This window comes from Camelus ferus, chromosome X (assembly GCF_009834535.1).
Source record: "Camelus ferus isolate YT-003-E chromosome X, BCGSAC_Cfer_1.0, whole genome shotgun sequence".
Classification (NCBI taxonomy): domain Eukaryota; kingdom Metazoa; phylum Chordata; class Mammalia; order Artiodactyla; family Camelidae; genus Camelus; species Camelus ferus.
The window spans coordinates 44,213,852-44,231,520 of record NC_045732.1 but is presented as its reverse complement, the minus strand read 5'-3'; positions in this window follow the sequence as shown (position 1 = coordinate 44,231,520).

Sequence of the window (17,669 nt, the reverse complement as noted above, 5' to 3'; positions counted from 1 at the left end):
TTCCTTCAAGACTCAATTCAAATGGAGTTTCTTTCATTTTATCTGACTCGCCTTCCTGCCCTTTCTCCACTCCTGCCCTTTCCACATGTCTCAATCTCCCAGGCACAGTCTGTTGCTTTGCCCTCTGTTTCAATACAGTACCTCTAATAGCACTAACAGACTCCAACAACAATCATTTTATGCTTCAATAGGACTGTTAACTCCTCAAAGTTAGAAAATGGGTCATAAACATTGTTGTATCTTCGGTGTCTGGCACATAGTAGATGCTCAATGAATGTTGAACGTAAAGAATGAATGAATGAGGCTGTCGACTTTGTCCAGATATATAAAATAACAAAGACTTGACCTATGATAGAAGCCATAGGACTATAAAATAGAAGAGAGAATAGGCCTTGACTGGATATAGAAAAGAGAAGATGAACAAAGCAGCAAAGATACTTGAAGATGTTGGCATTGATGGCAGAGAATGGAAAGCTAATAGGATTGAAGCAAAAATACTAAAATAGGATTAGTTATATTCAATGTAAACATATGACATATCCAGGTAGCAATTTGGAGCCACTGGAAATAGAGGGACAAAGCTTGGGAATGAAGTTGAGGTTTCCAGTATGGAACCTGGAAATGGCCTTCTCTTACAGAAAATAGATGTCACGTAGGACTCAGTTTGATTGAAATGTCCCTGTATCGTTTTCTTATCTCCCACAGATTTGGGGAAGATAGTTATTAAGAGCTTCCTATTAGTTATATATAGAGATTCCTGGTCCTATAAACCAGGACCAGATTACTGTGGTTGCATGTGTGTGAGTGAATGAGTGATAAGGGCAGACATCCCAGTTCCCTTTCAGTCACTCATTCATTCAACAAATATTTAGCAAGCACCTACTCTCTACTAGGAAAGGGGCTGGTCTCAACTAGATAGATTAAGTTCCTGATATCCTGTGATACATGGGACTGTGAACAAAACATCATAAAACAAATAATCATATGGATGTATATAAAAGAAATGTAAATTGCAAATTATGAAAACCATGATGATATAAAAGGAGGGAATAACTGGAGGAATTCCTCAAAAGTTCTTTGAGAAAGTGATGTTTAAGCAGAGGCCTTAAGTTTCATCAGCCTTCTCAGTGATCATCTACTTAGAAATAGGGCAAAAACTGTAAATTAAAATTCATTCAATGTTGGGGAGCTCAGCTGTGCATCCATCTGAGCCTCTCAGGCTCACTCCCATATGTATGTATGTATCTATGTGTATATATACACACACACACACACATATACACAAACACACAACACAACCACCATCATCCCCATTCCCACAAATCTGCTCAGTTATGGTGGCAGAGAAGCAAAGACTCCTGGGATCAAGGAATAGGAAGTGCTCTATGATAGGTAGTCTCCAAAGATGATCCTTAATGAACCATACTTCCCAGTGCTCACAACTGTATATAGTTTCCCCGCATTGATTCTAGGCTGGCACTGTGACTCATTTTCACCAATAGTATGTGGCAGAAATGATGCTTTGTAAATTCTGAAGTTGGGTCTTAAGGTATCTGAAGTTTCTGTTTTCACCACTTAAGTACACTCCTTCTTGAACCCAGCTGAGTTGCTGTGAGGAAGCCCAAGCAGTCTTGTGAAGAGGCCCAAAGGAAGGAAAACCAAGCCCTCAGCCAACAGTTCAGCTGAGTTCTCAGCCAACAGTTAGCATCAACCAACCAGCCACGTTAATGAGACCATTTCTGATCTTCTAACCATCCCAGCATCTCAACTGATAGCACATGAAGCAGAACTGCCAGGTCAACACACAGAATAATAAAAATTGATAAACCATTGTTGTTTTAAACCACTAAGTTTTACAGCAATAAGTGAAGTAAGTCCTAACATCCATGAAAGACCAAAAGTAAGATAATGTGTTTAATGAAAGCTGCACAAATTATCTTCTTTGTGATTTCGGGGTTTTGTTTATTTTGTATTTTCCAAAATTTTTATTTTATAATGATCAGTAATTGCCTTTGTAATTAGAAAAACATAAACATTTTAAGACTTTTAAGGCAGCAACATTCTGGGGTGATTTGGGTGTAGCCTTGGCCAGAGGCTTGAGTGGTCACCCTGATAGATGACTGCCCACACAATTCCTTTGCTGAAATCTGTTGACTGCACAAGTGAGAACTCCATATTTTTTACCTAGTCAGTGCAGTACTGGTAAAGTATCTTCCTGACTCATATGAGTCCAGTCCACTGTTAGAGGCTGAATAAAAGGCACCCCTAATTGTTAGGAGATTTGGAATAGAATGGAGTAAAGCAAGGAAATTAATTCAATAATATAGAAAAAAACACAACACATAGCTAAAAAAGCCTGTAAGCTTTGGAGTCTAGGGAAGAGAGTGGCTGGACATTTCTGGGAATAGCTGAAATCCTGCTATTGGGAGAAAAGGCACAGACCTTTAAGTATCCTTGTCCCTCTCAATCCTCACCTTCCTTTTGATGAATTTCTTTGTTTGGCAAGAGGTATACAGATAATGCAGGTAAACTTCAACTTTCCAAATAATCAGATCAAAATGAGAGTTGCCCAACTGATATTCTCTATCAGACAAGAACCCTTTCTTCTCTTGGCAAGAAGATATCACATTTGGCACCAGAAGCTTTATGGCAGCAAAACAATGCAGAGGAATTGGACACAAAAATGCATTTTCATGTCACTTGCCACAAAAGCAATGAGTTGAAAATTGCTATTTTAGCCTTTAAAAAAAGACATTTTTAAAAAAAAAAAACTTTCTTCACATTTATCCCTTTCACAAAAGAGAGGTAGGTTTTAAATCTTTTCTCCTCTGTTATTCCATTCAATTAGCAGGTGACAATCCATTTCCATCCAATCTGTTGATTAAATGTGCATCAACTCATTCAGATTCATTCAACCAGCAACTTTGGTGACAGTCCTCTCTTCCATGTGTATAAATGTAACATAAACAGATATTCACAGCTTGATTATAAATATTTCTGCTTCAACAACACACAAATGCTATTTATTGCTCATCTCCAAATTAGAAATAAACTAAATCAAAGCTGAGTTCAACATTCAAAGTTTAAGACTGAGGTTATTATTAAACAGCAGAATGAAAGAAAATATGCTTTAACAATTTCAAGACAAATCACCAGTCCCAAATTTGTGGTCTGGGAAAAAGCTTTGCTAAATTCTACTTACTGAAAGAAACAGCCAAAGAAATGCACAAAGAGAAATAGTTAGTAAGTTCCTGTCTCATACCTTGATAGTGTGGGTGTTAGACTGTGCATGAGTTAATGGTACATGGACTCGACAGCAAAAAGTGCTCTATTTCTTATTCAATCAACTACGGTTTGATAAAAGTCTCCCTTTTATCTTCTCCTAGAATTACAAAATGAAATTAATATGTAAATGTGTTCTGATTTTGGCAAATACTGTGTGTGAAAACCAAGGCCTGGAGAAGTAAGAAATCTTGCCTTGGTGACACCTAGAAAGGCTGGTAAAGAAGTGACTGAGACCTGAGAGCTGTTGGAGAAAATGTGAGTTTTGAAATTAATGATGCAAGCTTTGAAATATGACCAGTTCAGATATAGTTACCTCAGAGGCTGGGAATATAAGGAAGGGTCTTGATTCTAGGTGATTCTGTTGACAGCATCTGAGGAACCTGCAATATTTGGAATTGGACAGGAAGGGGCTCATTTATTGAGTCACCAGAAAGGCTGCAAGAAAAAACTCTGGTCTTAAATGAAAAGTGATATTCATTCATTGATTTATTCAAAATATATTCAATGGGTTACTACTCCATGCCATGCCTTGTTATAGATTCTGGGGATAGAGCAGTGAACAAAACAAAGTCTCTGCTCTCACAGACCCTTCATTTTAGTAACTACATTGAAAATGGCAGTAAACAAAATTTTAAAATGGTTGTAAAAGCGGGATCCATTTGTGAGTGATGTCTGTAATTTCACTTGTACAAGCTGTGTCTGACTCCCGAACTGATTTAAATTCCCTTATGGGCATCTCTCTATCAATACCAGGGAGACACTCCCACCCCTGAGATTCTTCCCTTTCTGCTTTAGCTCTTGACTTTTCATCCTGCAACTCTCTGTGTCTGACTTTTAGGGAGATCAGGATGCATTAAGAAAGAATGCCAACTCCCTATTATGGAATATACCCCTCAGCTTGTTCTGGCCTCAAAGGAAGGTCCTTGAGTGTCCCCGTTTGTTGCCTGAAGGTGATACTAGATAAGAGAAGCTAGGAAGTGTGAAGGCAGGCCAGAAGGTGGGAGATGGATCTGAATTCAGACTCTGGTTGGTTAATTACTTCCAAGAGGCATCCTGCTGTGGGACCATAAAACAAAGAGTACGTGATACTGCCCAAGAGTAGTCAGAAAGGGATAAACACAGGGAAGGACCATAAGCAGAAAAAAGAACCTGAGCTAGAATACAAATAATTGTATTTTCTAGGTTAAAGGAATTTTATAACCTCCTGAATAAAAAACTGTATGCATTTGCTGCCTTTGTGAGCCAAGGAAGACGTTAAACTGAAAAATCAAGTAGCCTGAATCATAGTTGATACCCATAAGCATAGTGTTAAAACACACCTGCACCAGGATAACTTTTGAATAAGTTTTGAAGTGAAATTAAATATAATAAATAACTAGCCTCATCAGGCTCTAATGCCCTTGAAACTTTCCAGACATCCTCTTCAGAATTTCCACAAAACTCTCAATCTACCTCTTCATCCTCCTCTAATTAAACCTGATTTTCCTCAAGCACTAGCATTCCAAGTACATAAAATAATTTCGTATTCAATTGTATTGTTTTCTCATTTACTCACTTAAGAGTAGCCCTTTTTTTTTCTTTTGCATCACAAATGTTTCCATATTTCAGCTACATCACAAACTAAATTAGCCTGATGGGCTAGCCTTGGAACCTAACAACCGTTTAAAAAAGATTTTCTTTCTTTCTTTTTTGTACACAGATATATTTATTACTATAAAATTCAAGAAATATTTTAGACTTTTTTTTCTCATAATGGATTTTGAATTTCAGTGCTTTGAGTCTTTTCCCTCCAGCTTTATTTAGGCATAATTGACAAACTGTAAGATATTTAAAGTGTACAACATGATGATTTCATACACATTTATTTGTAAATGGGGTCCCTTCATCACTTCACATATTTACTTTTTTTGATGAGAACATTTAAGTTCCACTCTCTTAGTAAGTTTCGATTATACAATACAGTGTTATTAACTAGAGTCGCCATGTCATACATTAGATCCTCGGACTTTACTCACCTTATAACTGAAGCTTGTACCCTTTTGTCAACCTCCCCTTATTTCCCCCACTCCTGCCCCCAACCCCTGGCAACCATCATTCTAATCCCTGATTCTATGAGTTCAACTTTTTTTTTATTGCACATATAAGTGATATCATGCAGTATTGGTCTTTCTTTGTCTGACTTATTTCACTTAGCATAATACCCTCAAGGTCCATCCATGTTGTCACAAATAAAGGATTTCTTTCTTTCTCATGGCTGAATAAAATTCCATTGGTATATATATACCACATTTTCTTTATCCATTCATCCTTTGACTGACATTTAGGTTGTTTTCATATCTTAACTATTGTGAATAATGCTGCTATGAACATGGAAGTACAGACAGCTCTTCAAGATTTTTTGTTTATAGAAGATCTTCTACAGGAAAATGAATTAATTCTATACTTCAGACAACTGACATACAAGTGAACTTTGCAACTTAGACCATTTGTAAATTAGCTATGCCATGTTTGTGACTGATACATTTCAGATGAATGTTGCAGACAACAAATGCTATTAGAATTCAGATGGAAAGAGCCCTTTGTATTAAGAGATTCTGGGAAGGGTTTTACAGAGAAGACAAGAAAGCATCCTATGCAGGTAAAACAGTAGGAGCTGCAGCATGAAAGCAGGAATTTCCCAGGGTATATTTAAGGGTCATTGCTAGAGTGAATGGCTTGGATGGAAATTGTTGGATGGAGCCAGATTATAGAGCTGTGTGAGAGTCTATTACAACAAGGAATAAAAGTAGTATATTGAATTTATATGGTCTCCTCTGTTAGTACTCTCAGCCAAATTAAACACAGGGCAATACACAGTTCTGCATATGTGTGTATGGAAATCATCACCTTCCCTTCCAAATTATGGTCTATCCTTTTCCTATTCTCCTAATCTCAACGGATAATACCACCATCCACCCATCTACACCAGGTAAAAACCTGGGAAATTTTCCTTGACACATTCTATGCCATTCATTCCTACATGCAAGCTATCAGCAAATCCTGTAAGCTCAGCCCCACAAACAGATCGTGAATTCACCCACTTCCCTCCTGCCGTACAAGCCTCCATGGCTGCCTGCATAATCCAAGACACCAGCGTCTCTCACCTGACTACTTCAATCTCCTCCCACATCCAGCCTTGTCACCTTCAACCAATCCACTCCATACTGCAGTCAGACTGAATTTTTCAGAAAGTCAATCTGATTGGGATACACATGTTTGAAACTACTCAGTGGTTTCCCATTGCTTTGAGAAAACAACATTTCTTAACATGGCCTTTCATGGTTTGCCCCCTACTATATCCCCAACCATACCTCAAAGCATCCACCCCCTACACTCTACACTCAGTCACACTGGACATTCTCTCAGTCCTTCCTCCTTCCCATGTCCCTACTGCCATGACTCTGAACACACAATTCCTTCACCTGAAGTGTTCTCCCTTTTCTTCACTCTTTACCTACTGTTCTCCTATTCATTTTTCAGATCTCGGCTATACAGCCATCCCTCTGAGAAGCCTTACTTGATCTGCCAGTCTAAATTAGGCTCTCATGACTATCCTCTCACAGTATGTGGCAGATTTCTTTCCTAGAATTCTTCAAAAAGTTGGACCTTTGGTTGAGGGGAGTGAGAATAGCTCAGTGGTAGAAGGCATTCTTACCATGAACAAAGTCCTGTGTTCAGTCCCCAGTACCTCCATTAAATGAATGAAATAAAATGAGCAAATGTTTAAAATTTTTGAAAAAAAAAAAGTTGGACCTTTAGATTTGCCTAAGTCTGTCTCCCTCATTAGACTGTAAGCCCCAGGGGGACAGGGACTATACTTGTTTCGCTTTCTATTGGTTCCCTGATGCTTAGCACAGTGAAAAACATACAATGGGTGCTCAGCAGAAATTTGAATCCAAGCTTCTTGATTCAATCAGCCATACTAGGCTCCTTTCTATTCCACTAACCTATTCCTTGAACACTCCCAGCCAGGAACTTTGGTTCTTGCTCTTCTTCTGCCCGTAAAACTCTTTCTTCAACTCACTCTCTTACATTATTCAGATCTATACTCAAATGTCTCTTCTTTTAGCAAATATCCATAGTGTGAACCCCTCCAAAAGTGATGCTATAGGTGATGGTGAGGATTATTAACCCAGCCTCAGTGGAATATAAGCTTCATGATAGCAGGAATTTTGACTTTTTTTTTTTTTTGACTGCTATATCCCCAATTCCTAGAATAGCACCTGAAATACAGTTGGTACTCAAGAAATATTTGCTGGAAAAAAATGGATTATTCCAGGCACCTAATCAAAACTGTCCAGATTATGAACTAAGACAATTTGGAAGACTATTGAAAAATGAAGATCATTGGAAAATTATTGGGTAGCCTTTGGAAACAATTTGTGTGAGGAGATGTTGGAAGATTTGCCAGTTCTTGGAGATTCTCTTGAACTTGGATTCTCTTAATGAGGAACACATCTTGAGGTTTCTCAGAGAGTCAAGTTTGGGTATGAAGGATTTCTCAGCTTATACTCTTTTCTTCCCAGAATTGCCTAACATTGACTTGAAAGTTGTTCTCATAAGGATTAGTCTGATCTTCATAACTAACATACAGTGTGAACACCTTGAGGCAACTGACTGTTTCCCTCTTGTCTCTGGGAGAGACTCAATGGTTGCCAAAACACGTGGAATGAGCCCCATTTAGGGAGATTCTTCTGAAGCATCCTCTTTGCATCTGCTTGGACCAGTGTTCCCCTATCCCTTTTCTCCCATTTTTCCAGAAATACTGGAAGTCATGGAGAGGGATGAATGGAGCTGTAATTATTGCTACAGAAATAATCTCTGAGTGTTCTCAGATGAATAAGAATGCTGGTTTCTTCACATATGGTCAAATGAGTATTAGGGGAATATAATAGAGATGTATTAACTCAGTATAGTTAAAAAAACTATAGCTTCTGCTCAATGGATCCAAATGATAATAGACTTCATAACTAAAATCACTTGCTGGAAACAAATGATCGAACCTATCCACAACTCTACAGCAAGTTTCATAATTCTTATCACTAAGAGAGGGGACTGTAGGATTCAGCTAATTAATGTCATGGGGCCCTGAGTATGGTTTAAACATCAGAGATGAAATACAAAATGAGCTAAAAGTTTTCAACTTTCCTGAGGTTACTTGTTAACAAATGTAAGATTTTCTTTGTTTGCTCTTCCGTAGGTTGTGTGTCCTTTCAAACTCCTTAAACAGAATATAACAGAATAATAACTATGGAATGAAAATAGCCAGACTTTCAGGTTCTTGGGTGAATATGACCTCAAACTATCCCCCAACTATTCTTCCTAATTATCTCAACAACAAGAGGAAAGGCAGTGGATGTCTTTTCCTTTATTCTTGTAAAGACAAGACATCAACTAAGCATCACCAGGCTGTCTTTACAAAGCTGACAAGCATTTACACTAGGGAAAGAACCAAACACCACAATATAGGCCATTCAAAGCCTTCAACTTACCAGGCCTATTTACAATGGACCTAATGTATGAGTATGAAAAAGGGCCAGGCAGGGTCCTGCCTTGGTGCTGTGAATCAATTCTTGGTAGCTTCTAATCTCCTGTAGAGATGACCCCCTCCCACATGCTAGTCACCTATAAGCCTGTTCTGACACATGAGACACATATTAAAATGCCCCCACATATATGGACAAGGGGATGTCAGACATGTAATCAGGAAAGACAAATGGCCTATGAAACCAGAACAATCATATAGAACAAGAATCTAACTTCGTCATCTTTCATAACTGTTTTTGTTCTGCTTTGTTTTTTCAAAGGTATCCCTAAAGCCCAATCCCTCTGTTATTAACTGTTCTGTTTTATGGCTCAATTAGCAGTATGGAATCAGCCTGCTTCAATTCAAATCTCAGTTCTGCTTTGTGAGCCTTGGGCAAATGAATTAATTCTCTGTATCTCTGTTTCCTCTTCTGTAAAATGGGAAGACCAACAGTACCTACCTCCTACAGTTTCTGTGACAACAAATATGTTTGTAAAGGACTTAATACAGTGCCTAGCTCATAGGACTTTGATGTTCAATAAAGGGCGATGTTCAACAAAGCATAGCTATTATTATTATTTAGCTCAGGGGTAGAGTAATTAGTCAGTTGTATCAGCCAAGACAAACTATGCCTAAACTCAAGATCAGACAGCCATAATTTGTAAGCTTCATTCTTGCAATACACTGGCATCTTGCTTTCTTTCTGTTTAGCTTTCACATTAAAAAAAAAAAAAAGCTTGAGTTCAACTTGTGTCTCTGCCACTTATTATCTGCATTATTCGTTAAGTTATTAAACTCTGTCTCCATTTCTTCGCTTACAAAAAGACTATATTAAAAGCACCTTCATGATAAGGTCATTGTGAAAATTAAATACGTTATTTTTCATAAAATCCTTAAAACAATGCCTTCTAGAAAGGCTGAGTGGGACAGAGGAAAGACAGAAGAAAGCCAGGGAACATGAATTTTTAAAATGAGGAAACTGGAATACAAAGAGATTAAGTAACTTGTCTAAAAAGCTCACAGCTAGAAGTGGTGAATCCAGGATTTGAGCATAGTCCAAATGTACTTTTTTCCTAGAGTTTTTTTTTTCCCTTCCCTTATTGCCTAATTCTCCCTTGTGTGAACTGCCTTCTTCAGAGTAGTATATCCACTGGTCCTCCAATATACCCAACCTGCCTTTGTACACACTGTATACCTTGCTTGAAATGGCCTTTCTCCTTTCTTAACACCTCTCTTAATCAGGATCTAAATGAAATTCCACCTTGCAAAATGGAGCCGTGGTGACTTCATCTCCCTCCACACTGATCTCTTTGCCTCTCCACTGTGGAATTCTCAGTGTCTCCATCAAACCCCTGACATTACTATTAGTGACTAACACTTACTGAGTGCCTAGTATGTGTCCAGGTATCAGGCTAATCAGTTAAATGCATGATCTCATTGAATCCTTCCAAGAAGCCAAGAGCTAAGTACTTTGATTAGCAGCCTTATTTTACAAATGAGGAAACTGAGGCTCAGCCGGGCTAAGTTATTGGTTCATGGCTAGTAAGCGGAGGAGACAGAGTTCCCATCTAGGCCCTGTGATTCCTAAGACCACACTCCTCCCCACAACATTCCCAGGGCTGGTGTCCTTAGACTTCTCTTCACATGTTTCTCTCAGTTCCCCAGCTTGATTCTGAGCTAATTGAGGGGAACAACAGCATCTTATTTGTGTTTATAGTTTCAGTGTGCCTAGTAGCATACTGCTTGGCAAGGAATAGGTATCATAATTATCTATTTAATAAGAATTGGCTTCCAACTTAATCCACAATTTCACCTTGAAAATCAAACAGAAACAAACATGAATCATGTTTATGGATGAAATTAGGCAAGGGAGTGTGGCCTGATCATCAATTCCACTAGTCATTAGTGGCAGGGTGATGTCTGCGTATTCTGGAACCTGAGATAAGCTTCTTTGTGTCTTTCCCTCTTTCTTTCATCACTCACTCATTCAACAAACTGGAATAGAGGTAAAAGCATGCATAGGGTGCTGTGGGAGCACAGAGGAAATAACTGACTGGGGGAGTAGCAGGTGGAGTGGGCAAGGGGAGGGTGTTGGGAAAGGTTTCTCAGAGACGGTGGCATAGCCCCATTCAGCAGCCACTGCAGTGCCATTTCAATAAGTGGATGCATAATAAATGGCAGTAATAATACCATTACCTAAATAAATAATGGAAATGGAATAGAGTTGGCAGAGATCACTTGATTTTAGAATTCTTAGTGAAAGCAAGTTAGGGGAAGGATCTGGAGGCTTATGGGCATGGGATTTGCCAAGGCTTTAAAGCCTCGGTTCTTCGTAAGAAATAAAATGTGGGGCAAAATACACAAATGAACTTATTTACAAAACAGAAACACAGTCACAGTCACAGAGAACAAACTTATGGTTACCGGGGGGAAAGGGGGTGGGAAGGGATAATTTGGGAGTTTGGAATTTGCAGGTATTAACTGATACATATAAAATAGATAAACAACAAGTTTCTACTGTATAGCACAGGGAACTATAGTCAATATCTTGTAGTAACCTATAATGGAAAAGAATAAGAAAAGGAATATATGTATGTATATGTATGACTGAACTATTGTGCTGTACACCAGAAATTGACACAACATTGTAAATTGACTATACTTCAATTTTAAAAAAGATAGGGGAATGAAAAATGAATCCCCAGGTACTGAAGGCCTCTTAAGTGACAGATATTTGATGTATATGATTTCATTTAGTCCCCAAAAGAAGCATAAGAGATGAGTTTTCCTCCTATTTTATAGTAATAACACTGAGGACCGAAAAGTGAGGTGATTTATAAATGGTGAAGATCAGTTTCACTTCAGCTTTAGTGCTCTTCCATGAATACTGGTAGCAAACTCTCATATAGACCTTATGAATTACAAAGCGTGTTTCTTAGGTTATTATACCGATTAAGTCATTTAATCCTCTCAAGATCCTCAGTGAGGTAGGTACTAGTATTACCATATTATTTTACAGATAATGAAATTGAAACAAGGAAACAAAGAAATTTGCTCTAGATTATACAGCAACAAGTGATGGAGCCAGAATTCAAATACAAGTCACCTGTCTCTTAAACCAGGTATACAAGGATGCTTTTGCTAGGTAGTTAGATGAGTGGGGGCACTCAGCAGGTAAGTTGGGGGAGAGGGAGAATGGTCCAGAAGATGGCGTTATGACCACCTCCAGCATAAAGGGTCTTTACTTCCTCTAAGTGAATGCCAGCAAGAAACCAATTAGAACCTGACAGCTGCAACTGCCCGCTAGTGACAAGGACCTATCTGGACATGACCCAATGCTCATTGTAATATAATTAGTATTGTGGTTTAGGCACCCCCATGGGCTTTTCTGTGTGCATCATGGGTAATGACATGCACAAAGGGGACAAGCATGACTAAGCCTAGGGGCAAGAGCAGTCAGTCAATCAAAAGAGCACCTCTAAGCAAGGGCATAAGAGAAAGGGCAGAGAAAGATCATTGCTGTCTGCCCTTGGATCAGCCCACCTCCCATTCTTGGAGGTATACTTTCCCTTTGCTAACTAAATTCTTTAAAATCCTTTGCTACACAATGTTCCATCTCCCATCTGAATTCTTATCTTTCCAGTAAGACAAGAACTGGGGTCTTTTTCCTTATCTTTTTGGGGTATCACATTACCTAAGTCACGCCTAGTTAGCTAGAAGGAGACATGTGCCCTTCAAATTGTACCTGGCCATTAGCATAGATTCTTCCTGTAGAGATGATTGACTGGAGTGGATATAGCAGAGAGTAGGGAAAGAGATCCAGAGTCAGCAGGGGAAATCAGTACTTCTTACTACCTCTTTTCTTCCCCTTCTTTACCCCGAGGTCAGAGCGGTGGGCGTGTGGCCACCTAGGGGGATAGAGGTCATAAACCACTCCCTCACTCCTGTCACTGAATCTAACAAGTGTCTTTTGAGAGATACTCCATGACTAACTCCTCAACCTCATCCTAGAGAAATGCACAATGACTGGTGCAAGAGCCTTAAATTTCACATCAGTTTGCTTGTTTACTGCCCACGATGTACCATGCCAAAGAGAAATGTCAGAGTTAACTTAAGGAAATTTGAGGGGAAGCATAATATTTTCTAGTTCTGAACCACAGGGACCCAAGGTAAAGAGTGAAAGAATGTTCTAGACCAAAGTAAGCCCCATGAGAACTCACTGTCCTTCCAGCAATGAGCCTGTTGATTTGTCCTGAGATGGGTTGTCAAAATTAATGTCACCCTTCCTCAGTATCCAACTTACCTTTCACTTCTATTGCCTTGTTTTTTGACAAAGCAGCTGACTCTACATCGTCAACATTTGTCATGGCACTTTGGTGAATGCATTTTGGTGATGTTAGTTGGTTTTAATAGATAACCAAATAGAGTAGACAGAGGTTGGTCCAGACTGTGCCGCCTAAAGGCACTTCCATCTGATATGCCAATCCCTCTCTGCATGCCATTCAGTGATATTCAACTCAGGCTCCCCCACATATTCGGAATTGAGTTTATCATGCCAGAGAGCCCCAACTAAGCTGACTGGGACATCCCTGCTTATAGAAAGGCATACCGTAATTGAAATGGGCACTCCCCAAGCCTATCGTGAATAAGAAATGAAGCATATACTTGATTTCCCTCCCCCCTCACGAGTTTCCAATCTGCGAGGCAGTACAGAGAGTAGTTTGTAACAAGCCAGAGAATTACCATTCTAAGTGTTTTCTGCAGCTTGACTTTATTACACCTTTAATTAAATCAATGTTGTGGCACCAACCCCCGGAAGAGGTGATGAATGGAGGTTAGCTCAGAGGATTTCTGAGGAAATAAAGAGCTTCTCCAACCTGTAGGCAGAGAAAACTGTTGGCTGAAACCAAGCCTGCAGCAACCGTCCAACCGTCATGGGAAAAGAAAGAGGGAGGGGGAGGGGAGAGAGCTAAGAGGCGCACAGGGAAGGGTGAGAGTGAGTGGAAAGCTAAGACCAGAGAGAAGGTGAAGGATGCAACAGCTGCTGATTAAGCCCCAGAGCAGAGAGCCAAGATATTTGGAAGGTTTTTTTTTTCCCTCTCTGGGAAATAACCAGATCAGTGAGCATATTAAGAACATCATTGAGTAGAACCGTGGCTACAGCTGCTGGAGCTATGGATCGGGGAAGGCAAAAGACTAGCTCCTGGGTGAGAATTACTTGAGGGGGTCGGAGGTGGAAGAGAATAGAGCATAGAGGAAAAAAAGGCAATGATCTATAAAAGTAGAGGAAAAAACATTAAAGGTGGGATTCACATGTTGACATTCTCTTTGCTGTTCAGTGTCACAGTCTCTTGGGAGAAGGAAGAATTGCACAATCCTCAAGGTGAAAGAAAGACACGTGCAGAACCACTGAGGGGAAGAGAAAACATCAGTAAGCCATTCAAATGATGATTTGTTGTCAGGATTAGATACCCAGTGATATAAATAAATATTCACACAGAGACTGTGTGGTGGGAACATTAATAATTCATACATTGGGATGCTTCCTAGGGATCTATTTGCTACGATTCAAATCTGAGGCATGACAGAATTTGATGTAGGTTGGAGGCCCCAGGGACAACTGCCTATTGTGGGGTTAGAAATAAAGCTACAAAGGAGAGAATCAGATAAATTTTAGAACTAAGGAATCAGCTAATTGAATCTTCCCCTTGACAGATAAAGACACTGCGGCTCAGAAAGGAAAGGCATTTGCTTAGTGAATTACTGTAGGATCTGAGCTTTCAGGCCAGGAACCAGTGCTCATCCCCATACAATGGGTCACTGGTGCCATCTGTGTGGGCCTGGAATTGAGAAGAATTGGGACAAAGTGACACTAGGACCAAATGTAATCTCCTACCCCACCCCCACCTCCAGGATCCTGAAATGGGTGATAAATAAAAAAGAAAAATGCCTGTAAGAAAAGTTGGGCCATTATAGCAAGAGAGAAATGGGCTTTTCTTTTTTTTTTTAACATTTTTTATTGATTTATAATCATTTTACAATGTTGTGTCAAATTCCAGTGTTCAGCACAATTTTTCAGTTATTCATGGACATATACACACTCATTGTCACATTTTTTTCTCTGTGAGTTATCATAACATTTTGTGTATATTTCCCTGTGCTATACAGTGTAGTCTATTCTACAATTTTGAAATCCCAGTCTATCCCTTCCCACCCTCCACCCCGCTGGTAACCACAAGTCTGTATTCTCTGTCTGTGAGTCTATTTCTGTCCTTTATTTACGCTTTGTTTTGTTTGTTTGTTTGTTTTTGTTTTTGTTTTTTAGATTCCACATATGAGCGATCTCATATGGTATTTTTCTTTCTCTTTCTGGCTTACTTCACTTAGAATGACATTCTCCAGGAGCATCCATGTTGCTGCAAATGGCATTATGTTGTCGGTTTTTATGGCTGAGTAGTATTCCATTGTAGAAATATACCACATCTTCTTTATCCAGTCACCTGTTGATGGACATTTAGGCTGTTTCCATGTTTTGGCTATTGTAAATAGTGCTGCTATGAACATTGGGGTGCAGGTGTCATCCTGAAGTAGATTTCCTTCTGGATACAAGCCCAGGAGTGGGATTCCTGGGTCATATGGTAAGTCTATTCCTAGTCTTTTGAGGAATCTCCACACTGTTTTCCATAGTGGCTGCACCAAACTGCATTCCCACCAGCAGTGTAGGAGGGTTCCCCTTTCTCCACAGCCTCTCCAGCATTTGTCATTTGTGGATTTTTGAATGACGGCCATTCTGACTGGTGTGAGGTGATACCTCATTGTAGTTTTGATTTAGAAATGGGCTTTTCATCTCATTATCTGAATTAATTAAATAGAAATAGTATCAAATAACATGCAGTCAAAATGACACTCAAGCATCACCTATACATTGAAAAGTATTTTTTGAGATGCCTCTATGTATTCCATACTATGTGAGGCTGTGAGAGATGGAGGTGAGGCATGATACTTAATTTTCTCTCTCAAAGGAGATCTTTGTGTGGAAAACAGCTCCAGCAAATGAATTTGGCTACCAAAGGCCAGGGTTGTCCAGATCAGTACTCATTTAAATATTCAGCTCTGTGATCCCCTTTGCAAAAAACAACATCTTAAACCACTGGGTTGAGAAATTTTGGTCACTCGGTCATTCAATATATAATTATTGGGTGTCTGCTGTGTGGCAAGCACTGTACAGGGTGCTAGGGATACAATGATGAATAAGATAAAGTCTCTGGCTTCATGGAGCTCATAGTCTGGTGTGAGACACAGACATGTAAACACACAATTACAGTCAAGGGATAAGGGTTACCTTGGAGTGAAATAGCACAACGGGAACAGAGAGGAGAGGACACTTTTATGCTTCCTGGAGGCTGAAAAGACTTCTGAGAGGCGGTGATGGCCAAGGCAAGGACTGAAGGACAAGCGGGAATTAACAAGGCAAAAAAGACACCGAGGAAGGGGATGGAACGATATTCCTGGTGAAGGAAATAGCATGTGCAAATTCCCCAAGGCAAGAAAGCCAAACACGGAAATGACTTCAGATCAACTAAGTATCAAATGGTACACTGAAAAATATTAAGTATATTCAGGTCAGAAACGGGGAAACTAAGGGGTTTTTTTGCAGGGTTAGGGTAAGTGGGAATGAAAATCCAAAATACTGGACATTGGCAAATATAATTTTGACTTTCAAAAAAATGGAAAAAAAAAGGATTCTGCACACTATTGGCCAGCATGTTTGATGTTAACCCCAGTCTCTATTTCTAAATGTATTGTTGATGGATTAGTTTAAAACATATTTTTTAAAAAGAGAAAGAAACAAAGCAAAGTTCAAGAAGTGTTAGCCATGACAGGCTAACTTCGTTTTGCCTGTTTATGGCATTATTAACTTGGAGAAATGCTACAAACAGGGCATATCTGTGTGCCAGAAAGTCTCTTCTCTTCTGATATCTTTTTCAACAATTGGAGAAGTAAGATGATAGTAGAATTGGATGATTCCCAACTGGGTGAATGAGCATCCCCAAACATGCAAATGACAAGATGTCAGATATGATGGAAAACAGAATAAGGGGGCACAAAACTCTTCCTTCTCAACCAGGCCATAAGTACTCCATAACTAGAATGACCATCTAATTTATCATCCACACTGGAATATTTTGAGAGTGACAGGGGTCATTTTTAAGAATTATGTCAGTGAAATATGCATCATCCAGGACTGTAATAATTTATCTAATGAATGAATGAACAAATGCACGAATGAATCTCAACTAAGAACACCACTCCTCCTTAAGTCCTTTTGAGGTGTGCCACAGTCAGAAGACAGTATCAGGTATCTTTCTAAATCTCCACTGCTGCTTCCAAAGAATTACCCTTCACGTAAAAAGCCTCCTTTTTTAAAGGTTCTTATTTTGGGCAGGTGGTCAATACCATGCAAAAAACTTCTGGTCATTTTTCCACATTTATTGAAGACTTTGGAACCTACCCCTAATCGCTCCCTCTCTCACACAAGGCTCACTGTCATCCTCATGGGACTTCAATGGTCACTAAATCATCCAAACATTTTTTTCTCTTTAGTCCTGGTGACCTTCTCTATTCTGCTTTGATTGTAACCACACCCTAGACCTTGTTGGCACTTGGAAATGGCATTTCGGAAACTTTGAACTTGAATATCCTATTAGCTGACCATGCCCTCCTATCCTTCTAACTCTCTCACATCCTAACTCCTAGAATATCAATTCTTCATTCTCATTGAGACTTTAAGTTACTTTCTTTAACCAGTATAGAACCC